At 48.0% G+C, this 9,944-nt stretch overlaps 1 pseudogene; it reads right to left on the bottom strand.

The window, feature by feature from the left end:
• Nucleotides 1-1,067: 1,067 nt before the first annotated feature.
• On the bottom strand, nt 1,068-2,695 carry LOC128272750 (antigen 5 like allergen Cul n 1-like; annotated as a pseudogene).
• Between the last annotated feature and the right edge of the window lie 7,249 nt (nt 2,696-9,944).

Raw genomic sequence — 9,944 nt, 5'->3', positions numbered from 1 at the left:
CTTTAGGTAATAGTTTTTTTTTTTTTGCAACGGTGTGCCTGTTTTATTCGAACTCTTTGCCCCCTGTGCCACGACCCAATTTCGCCCGGCGAACTTGGGGAAAACTTTTCGCAGCATCATCATTGTGCCGAAGCTCCCGATGGCTGTAATTTATGTCGGTGGTTTTGGAGCGAGAAGCGAGTCTTTCATCGGTCGTGGAGAAGTAATTCAATACCATGCCGTGAACGTGCCGTGGTTCACCAGCAATTTAATGGATTACCAGCGGCCATCGGTAACTGAACCGTATTGAGGGGCGAGCCATCGTTAAATGCACCAATTGCTGCACCGTCCGGCGATCGTTTCGGTGGTGAATTAAATCGATGCATTCATTTTGAGTCTGCGAACGTGTTTTGGCGGGCATTAGTAAGTAATTTCGTTTGAACCCTAATTACTAGATGCGAAGTGTAACGGGCTACTGGCTGGTTTAACTTCTTCGATCCATCCGTTCTTTCAAAAAGCGACTCCTAATCCCCACACAGAGTTCAGTACAGAGACTGAACGTGACAGCTTTCCCGGGACACCAGCAGTCAGATAAATGGCAAACAATCAGATCGATTAATAAGCGCTCAATCGCAAACCATTATACGCCTGTCAAAACAGCGCACGCATTTGTGGCAACCTTCCGTGAGCCGTGTGGCGTGTCAAGATATCGACGAGATTCGACCACAGCAAAGCGGACGGCGTTCGCAAGATTACGAATCCACAAGTCCGTCCCCCATTCAGCAGAGGCCCCAACCAGCCAAAACTATCTGTTGGTGGCAGACCGTTTTTGGTGGAAACTTTTGCACAGCTCCAGCCCGATAAAGGACACCAGCCTGAAGACGGACGGGAACGACCAGCCCACGGTTGCGGGTGTCTGATTTTGACATTTACCCAACGCCTTTCGGCGACGGATTCGGACGGATGAAGGGAAAAGCGGAAAAAAGCGAAACCACCGCCCGTGTCACGGGTTACTCACGGCGGTTATCAGGGGCTTGCCCTTCGGGTGCCCGAATAAATAGTGTCACTTTTTATTAAACTACTCGCCGCTACAGTTGCTTATCGATCGCATCGCCGCTACCCCTGGCAGAGTCCGGCGTAGGTCGTGCTACAGTTCGATCCGTCCGTCGCACCGGCCCCACACCCGGAACACTTGGCCCCCTTCCGGTAGACCGGCTGACCGTGGGCGTTGCTGTGCGAGTAGTTGCAAACGTAGTACACGTACGAGCGCTTGTTGGGCGCGTTGTAGTAGCGTGTCGCACCGCAGCCGACCTTCGTGACGCGGTCGTTGGCCATCAGCGCGAAATGCAGAACGTGCACCCTGCGGGAAGCCGGAGCCGGAAAAAGGACACACAAAAAGGTCGCCGGATGCAATTTTGTGAGGTTAGGAAAGTTGACTCCCATGGCCTGGACTGTGCCCGGATACTTACCCTTCGCCGACCTGCCGGTAGTCATCCATAACGGTCTGATTGGTATCGACGTACTCCTGCCACCACTTGTTGGTCAGATCGGAAATGGCTCGTTCGAGATCGATGGTACCGTTGCCGGGCCGCGACTTCCGGGCAATGTTCTGGCCCACGTTCCGGTAGCGCCCGGTGTTGCGACACTCGTCACGCGAGTACAGGCAGGTCCGGGCGTTGTACTCGGCCAGCAGCGCCAGCTCATCGTCCCACTCCTGTAACGCACAAAACCGAGCAGACCGAGCAGGTTCAGACGTGAAACAAAGAGTGTTCGGGGAAAAAAGTGTGTCCAAAAAAGACATTCGAAAAAGAGACGTCTCGGAACCGAACCGGTGCTGGTTATCGCTGGAGTGCACTTGACGTCTCCTTCCGAAACCCTAGCCTCTGTGGTGGCGATGGTGATCCGGGCCAGCCGATCCGAGGTCGGGGTTGAGAGCGGTGGCCCGCATTGGCTAAAACTAACAGTTGGTCCAGGGGCTGGACATAATCGGACGTTGTGGCAAAAAACCGACCGAGCACCACCGAGCGGCCACCATTCGGGGGATGGGAATGTTCAACTTGAAATTAGAATCTGCCGATAGCAATCAGCGCACGGCGTGGGGGTTTCAAGTCCCCTCGGTAGAGTTTGATTGGTCTAGTTTTGTTTGACTTTCGATATGTAACACCGTCGGCGCATCGTTGGTGCAAGTTCCAAAATGGTGCCAATTAACAGATCCCGGCCGGTAGCCGGGTTTCGCGATTTGCGGAGCCTTCGAAGCACGACAAAGTTTTCGGACCCTCCGCCCGGCTCGAGTGTTATGGGAATTTAATTTGCGCTGACCTAATCGTTTTCATCTGCAAAATAGTTCGCCATATTTAATTTATTTACCAAAACCGCCATTCGCTGCGCCGGAGCGAAACCTTCCATCTTTCCGCTGGCCAGCTCGCTGCGCAGGCTGTTGTGTAGCTTCAGGATCAGCTCCTTGAGCGATGCATCCATCGGCACCAGCTGCACCGTTTCCGAGGGGCAAAGCTCACCGAACGCGTCCTTCGATCGATTGCAACCGATGTGTGTGTGGTTCGAACTGCACAGCGTTGGGTCACAGTAGTCTCCGGTGGTCCCAGCGTCGGCCGCCCGGCCGAAGGGCACCGACGACCAAATACCAACGGTCGCCACGAGCACGTAGCAGACACTGCTCCACTCTAAGCCGTTGAGATGCATTTCTGCCCGGATATCGACCGACCGACGACTGAACGAAGCCGGACGCCGGTCGGTGATATTTATAAGGCCCCACCGGCTCACGGATTTTCTCACGCACAATTATTCAAACTATGCCCGTCTCAATGCCCAGCCCGGCGGGGCAAGCGATTGTTTCGCGGGGAAATAAAGTTATTTGAAATGATCATTATTCGAGCCTCGCTGAGGGTGCCGGAGATAAGAGATCGATTTTCCCACCACCATACATTGTAAGGGAAGTGGCGCACTTGCACTTTTCAGGCCGGCTCCGGCCTAATGTGCGTTAAATGGTTGCCAGGCGGCATTATAGCTGGGGCTAAACTCTCCCCACGCTCGGCTCGCGCTCTCGGCTTCCTGAAATGCGATACTGACTCGCGGTATTGGGTTTATGTTTTGCCTGGTTTATTGCAATAATGATCACAAATAGCGTACACGTGTCCGCGGGTGTCCGATCAAGCGCGCAGCCGGACGCGTTTACCCGAAAAATAACCCAATTAACGGTGTTTAATCAATCACCGTTGATTAGGTTCATATTGTGGTAATGTGATCTGAAGCGGATACCCGGTAGCCTCGGTCCGGTGACTCGTGCCACATTGCCACACTTGTTCACACTTTCGCACACCGATCGACCCCGGTTCGCACACACGCAACGGTTATTAATGCAAATTCAGAGCCACTCGGAGCCACGTGACTGAGCACCGGTGGCAGCTAGAGTGCGCCTTCACACGCCCACCACGTGACGGTAGCATAAAGTGCGTGAATCAGTGAACAACGTGTTAAGCTGCTTCGGAAACGGTTCGATTTCCAGTTGCAATCCCATCAGCATCAGGCTTAGAGATGTTCAAAACATCTTTACGTTGCGTGCTTTCAACTAAATCGATGGCCGAGTTAAATCAATGATGCTTTAATCAACGAAACCATTTTGCTACCTGCACGGGGCGTTTTTCTCCATTTGTACCGATTTATGCTTCGTTCCGATTCGTGTGCATTAATCATAAACGCATTACGGGCGCAACCCGGCGTTTTGATTGCATTTTGCGCGCAGTATTCAGAAACACGCACACCGAAACACGCACGTGAGATAATATCGTTGGTGAACTGTTTCCGGAAAATCAACACAAACGGAGCATGCAGATCGAGGCCGAGCCGAGGAAAAGCAAATTAGCAAACATTCGTCCAACAAATAATTGGGCGTGAAGCGAGAAAATGCAAAGGAGGTTCACGGACCGGGTCTGGACCACCGATAGGCCAGGGCCTCTGAGCCGTGCTCTAACGTGTCATCTTCATGCCACGGGGCCAGCTGAATGGTGGATGAATTAAGCGCATCACGATTCGCTGACCCCGTTCCGCGGTTTGGACCCCGAACTGTGAACCATTTCGTGGGGATGTCCACGTTGCAGTTGACAATTATTCAAATGAGGTTATGAAAATGTAAATATCGCCTCGAGTGTGTGTGTGACGACGAGCTCGAGCGTGTGACAACGTGTCTTCCAAGCATACAGGAGAAGGTCACAGACTGCGTAGGTCGGGCCCACTTGAAAGAACCTTTTAATGTTTCCAAGACTGCTAACTCAATTCCTTCCTGTCACAGGGACCGCGTTACGTCAGCGGGCAACGGGTGGGGCCAAAAGAAAAACCTCTTTGATGGGTGCGCCGCCGGTGCGCCTTTGTTTGCCACCACCTACGGAGTCACCCACGTGACGTGGCGCAGGAGCCGGTGTCGTCAGTCGGTCGGTCGGTAATTTCACGTGCACCGTGCGAGATGGAATCCGCGCGGAACCGTTGTCGTTCGCCCTGTTAGCGAACGTTACACGGTGCACGCCGGCGATGACGGATGTCCTTCTAGGTGGGTGCCACGGCGGCATCAAAAGAATAGTCTCGCGCGCGAAAGGCGCATGAATGTGGTTTTTTGTTTCACTCTTACGCCACGGTCTGGAATGGAAAGTTTGCTGTCAACAGAAAAGTCCTTTCGTAATGAATTAGAAATTTCTTCAATTTGACGCGACGCGATCTGCCGGAAAGCGACCAAACGGTACGGAGCGCCGGAATACTCACACGGGACCGGGTTTCTGTTAAGCAAATGAGAAAACTGCATTTCATTTTGCATTTGCGGCGCGAAAGGCAGAAGCGAGAAGATTGTTTGGATTTAGTTCTGCCGCAATGGATGAATGTAAAGTAGGGAATCGTGTTTGTGTTGGGCGATTAGTCTGTTGTGGCTTTCGAGGTACTTTATTCTCATGTGAGTACTAATTTAAACATTATCTTACTAAAACTTATATCCCGTGGGGTGGTCAGCATAAGGTGCATTTTTCCACTGAATAAAATAAAAGTGAAAATGCTAGACCTTGGTTTTGTTTGGTTTCGTCGGTTGCACTGATGCCCTTCGCATCTTCAAAAATGTCTATAAAACCATCACAATAATCAAAGGTGATCGGAAGCACCTTGAACGGTGGTCAAATCAGGACTAACGACCCAGGAAGGTTCTAGTGTGTATTTGGTGGGACGTGAAAGGAATCATTTATTATAAGTTGCTTTCGTGTGGCTAAACACTAGATTAAGACTGCTACTGTTAAGAACTAGCCCGTTTGAAGCTACCGATTGATCAGAAACGGCCAGTCAATTGCACAACAGAAGAGGTGTTGGGTTTCATCAGGACAACACAAGGCCACTCACACCTGTAGTGATTCGCCAGACACTCCGGCAGCTTGGTTAGGAAGATTCAATGCATCCACTGTATAGTACGGACCTGGCACCACCTTTTTCTCGCATTGCAAAACTTTGCGAGTCCTAAGAAATTAGGATCTAGAGAAAACTGTAAAAATCGATTACTAGAGTTTACATTCTGAAGTCACCTTTAAAATGGAAACAAACTATACAACAAAACGAGGCATATTTGACCCTACCCGGACATGCCGAAACATTTGATTTAGAGTCTTAAATTTTACACAAAAACAATAAAGTGTTGCGAAATATTTGGGCTTTTAAAATAATAAAACTATTTGTAACCATACCATATAACACAAGTTGCCCGAAAAGGGAACTTTAAAAAACATTCCCTCCATCGCTGGCAATGGCATGCTACTTACTTTACGTGCTGCAAACGGCGTTTCGGATTGCTTCTGCAAACAGACAAGCCAACACACGGTACGGCGCAGTTATTTTTATATAATTATTGTGTTTTTTTTTGTTTCTCGCTTTCAAAAGTGCTCTATTTATTTTGGAAATAGGTTTTCAGTTGATCGGTTCTCTCGGTTGGTACTTGCCATTTTCGTTTTGTTTTAGCTAACATTAACTTCAACTCCTGCGCCTGTTCCAATCCTGCTCCTGCTGGTTTGGCCTTTGGTTGGCCACAGTAAAAGTTTGAACTTAGTTTTAAATCTTTCTCGAAACGCGAAACGCGAGAGCTTAGCAAGAGCTTGATGGTGGTCGGGTCGGGTTAACGGAGTGAATCGATTGCGAAAGGTTTGCTAAATTTATCTTTTCCAATTTCAGTTAAGTTCGCACACCATTCTCGGGGTTCCCCGCAGTCCGTCTTGCTGGCTTAGGTCCCCGGATTTCTTACTTTACGTCGTCCATGTCGTCCTCGTTCCTCGTCTTAAATGTCTTCAAAATTTCGCTCAACATCGGCGCAGTTTTAAAAGCATAACGCATTATTTTCGACTAACTTTTAATACTGTGGTATCATTTAATGCTTAGTGTGTTTAGCTGTTTTTTTTCCAATTAAGATGCATTTACTAGTTACACAGTGTGTTGTTTGGTTTGACTTTTAGTAATGGTTTTATTAGTTGGGTAAGTTTTGCCATGATAATTACCAGCAGTACACATACACGTACACACACACACATCGAGAAAACTGTTTAAGGTTCAGATTGTTTTTTTTTATCCTTACGTTATTAACGGCTATGAAATACCATCGGCTTCATCGGCCTTTCCATCTGGTCCATCGCGTCGCGTATTGCCGCAATCGAGGATTTGCGCGTCCATCACTCTCCGCGGCCAGCATTTGGCGAACGACTCCATACGATCATCAACCACTGTTTATCGAGCTCAGGACCAGGCTTTCTTTTATGCGATTGTGGGCTCTTGTTTTGGCTTAAATATAATTGACATTTAAATTTAAATATTTATTCCGCTACTTTAACGATTGCAATCAGCATTGTTCTGGCGTCATGGCGTTTGCGTGGTTTTTGTAATCATTTTTATTCAACTTTGTGTGAGTGTTTTTTTTTTCGCTTTCGCTTCATTTAGTCTGTTGTTGGGTTTGTCTTATCGTTAGCGTCAAACAATTTATTTGAACTTTGGAACTGGACTTCCGTTTTTGTGCGTGTATGTGCGTGTGCTTAGTTTAAAATGCTTCGCCCGAATCCTGCCGTTTAAGTTTACATCGAAAATTATGGTTGTTATTAGTAAGTGTTGCTTTTGTTTGGAATTTCATTTGTTAGTTTGCTTTTGGTTTAAATGTTTTCCCGTTTGTCGTTTTACCTTATTGTGTACCGTATAGCGCAGTTTGTTTATGATTCTTTATCTTTCATTTTTCCATATTTAGTCGCGTTTTTTGGGGTTTAATATTTTTGTAACCAGCCCGCGTGCCGGCCGACGTCGATTTCAATGTTCCAATTAGTTTATTAGGTTCGTACGCTGGAAGCTACTGCTGGGAAGTGGAGTGGCATTTACGAGGTTACGTTACTGTTAGAGGCTCTACGTTAGCAGGGTTCTTTAAGAGACAGGTTTTATCGAAAGTTTATCGGCGCGTTCCCTTTGGCATTAATAAATCTACTACGACAGGAGGGTTACCATCAACAACATGTATATTACTTAGTGGAGACATCAGTTAGAGTGTTCGTTCGTTTGTTTTTCTTGCTCTCTTTGCATGTTTAACCGCATCTCAACGTCTCGTTTAAACTATGGAGGCTAAGATACTAAGTTACTTTCGCGTATTTAAAAGTGTCGTGTCGTGGGTTTAGGGTATGTGTTAGTTTAAGCTACACCTTTTTCCCCGCGGGGATCCACTCTCCATCAGCTTTGGCTACACTTGGCGTGAGGTGTTGGGTTAATAACATTGGTAAATATTGTTTTGATTTATTCAGTGCGATAAAATTTCCTGTCTTGAGCACTGGCTAGTTTGCATGTCCATCGAAACACTTTTGAACCGAAAACATCAAAACAAACGGATTCCTTGCCAGTCGGAAAAGTGCCACGGTTCAAAGCGATCCCTCGGGTCAAAGTTGGACTCAAGGCTCAATGCTTTAGAACACGTTTTAGATAAAAATTAATGATTCGTAGCAGACAACTTCCACCGTAACCACTACCACTTTTAGATGGCCAACTGATTCGCCCCCGGGGGGATCGTTTAAATTAGTTAACCCGTTTCGAGCGAGAACGGGATACGTGCGTAACTTCAACGCAAGACGACGAGCGATGGGAGACATATCTCAAGGCGAACCTCGAAACATGCTAATGCGCCCGGACGAAGCGGTCCTTGTCCAGGGGGAACAAACTGAAATGGCGTGATTAGAATTGGCGTTCAGACGCATTAAGATTGTGGCCACAACAGCGGCCTCATAAAAGTTGACGGCTTGAAAAGTTCTCACTTTCTCCACAACGCGAAGAATCAAGAATGGGTGAGGAGTGTCGCGTATTCTTCTAATTGTTATGTTCCAACTTACTCTCTATACCTGCGCGTGCGTGTGTTTGTTTGATTGTGTATGTCTATCTCTCTAATATGAAAAGGAAAGGTGGGTTGATAGGGTCAAGCCTGATACGCCGTTGCTTACGGTGCAGTGCTGTGATCCGTTGATTGAATCTCTTGGCGGGTCGGTTCACCTTGAAGGTGATCGTGACAGTCGACCGAAGCCCTCGTCTAGTTGCTTATGGTAAAACATCACAAACTTGTAACACATCAAGCAGTATGTCAACGCATTTAGGTAAGGTACTTGGCACCGTGTTGAAGCCCGTGAATCGCATCCTAGCTGTAATGTAATTTTTTTTATCGTTTCTTTAGTGTTGGTCTCAAAATGGTTAGTTCAGAGGATGAGCATTTACTTTTAATTTTAACACTCAACAGGCGGGCAACCGTCTAACATACGCTCTCTCTCTCTCACTGTTTTTGTTTTAACCTGGCCCTTTCTTTCACTAACTTACAGTAAACAAACTCAACATAATAACTCCAGGCGTGGTGCAATACGTTCCTACTAAATGCATTGGCTTCATGCTCCGTTTGGCGCCATGATCCCTCGAAGCTCGAAGCGATACCGGAAGGAGGTTCGGGGAATTTACATGTGCGTCAGTGTATATAAAAATGCAAAATAGCTTTGTCGGTTGTATCCTCGATTCTCTCGTGCCGTTCAGGCCCCCCCCCCAAACGCGCCCCGTTTACTATCCCGGTTCCTGGGCTACGCAACTCTTCGTTCGTACAAAATTACGCTACAATAAAAACCCGGTAAATCGTAATCAAACGGGCTGTTACGCCCTTTAACGGACACCAATGAACAAACACGGCTCTACACGCCCCGCCCCGCCGCTTCCGGTGGGCCCCGGTCGGTGACAGTACAAAACGATATCAAAATCTACGGAACGGAAAACAACGTCCGCTTCCCAAAGTCCGGCGCACTCTACGGCGCAACGCAAACGCAAAAGTTCTTGCTTTTGGGGCTCGTCCTGATGATGATGCTAAAAGTTACCGTTACTTGCGTGTACCGATTACCGGCCTACCGCTGCGCCTGGCGTCATTTACGCTATGTAAAACTATGTAATACTTATTCGGCTCGGCTTTGGCCGTTGCCGCTCGCTCGTTGTTAGGTATTGATTAAAGGGGTGTCGCTCTCTGCTGTGTTGGTGGTGGTGGTGGTAATGGTGTTTTGCTTCCGGGTCCTGTGGGTCCGGTTCTTTAAGCTTGCGTCCCGTGCCATTGCGATAAACGGAGATGCGTTAAGATTATTCGCCTTCTTACCCTCTCACTGTTCCGGTTCGAGTGTGCCCGCTGTGCTCTCGGCATGTCCTCATGCAGAACCCTCTACTCCCCCCGTCTCTCCCTCTCTCTGTCTCTCTATCTCTCTCTCTTCCTTGAATTTGTATTGTGAAACCTCAGTGTCATCGTTGTGGTACATTCTTGTTTGTATTCTTGCTTTTATTTGTTTCGCAGCGCAGCGACTGAATGCTTGTTGCTCAGGACGTTACGGCCCCAGGAACTGGACATGTATGTTGTGGACCTCTCGAGGTCTCTGTCTCAGACGGCTGATGGAAACTGAAAC

This window comes from Anopheles cruzii, chromosome 3 (assembly GCF_943734635.1).
Source record: "Anopheles cruzii chromosome 3, idAnoCruzAS_RS32_06, whole genome shotgun sequence".
In the NCBI taxonomy this organism is placed as follows: Eukaryota; Metazoa; Arthropoda; class Insecta; order Diptera; family Culicidae; genus Anopheles; species Anopheles cruzii.
The sequence above is the reverse complement of the archived record's forward strand: the minus strand, read 5'-3'. Positions and strand labels throughout refer to the sequence as shown.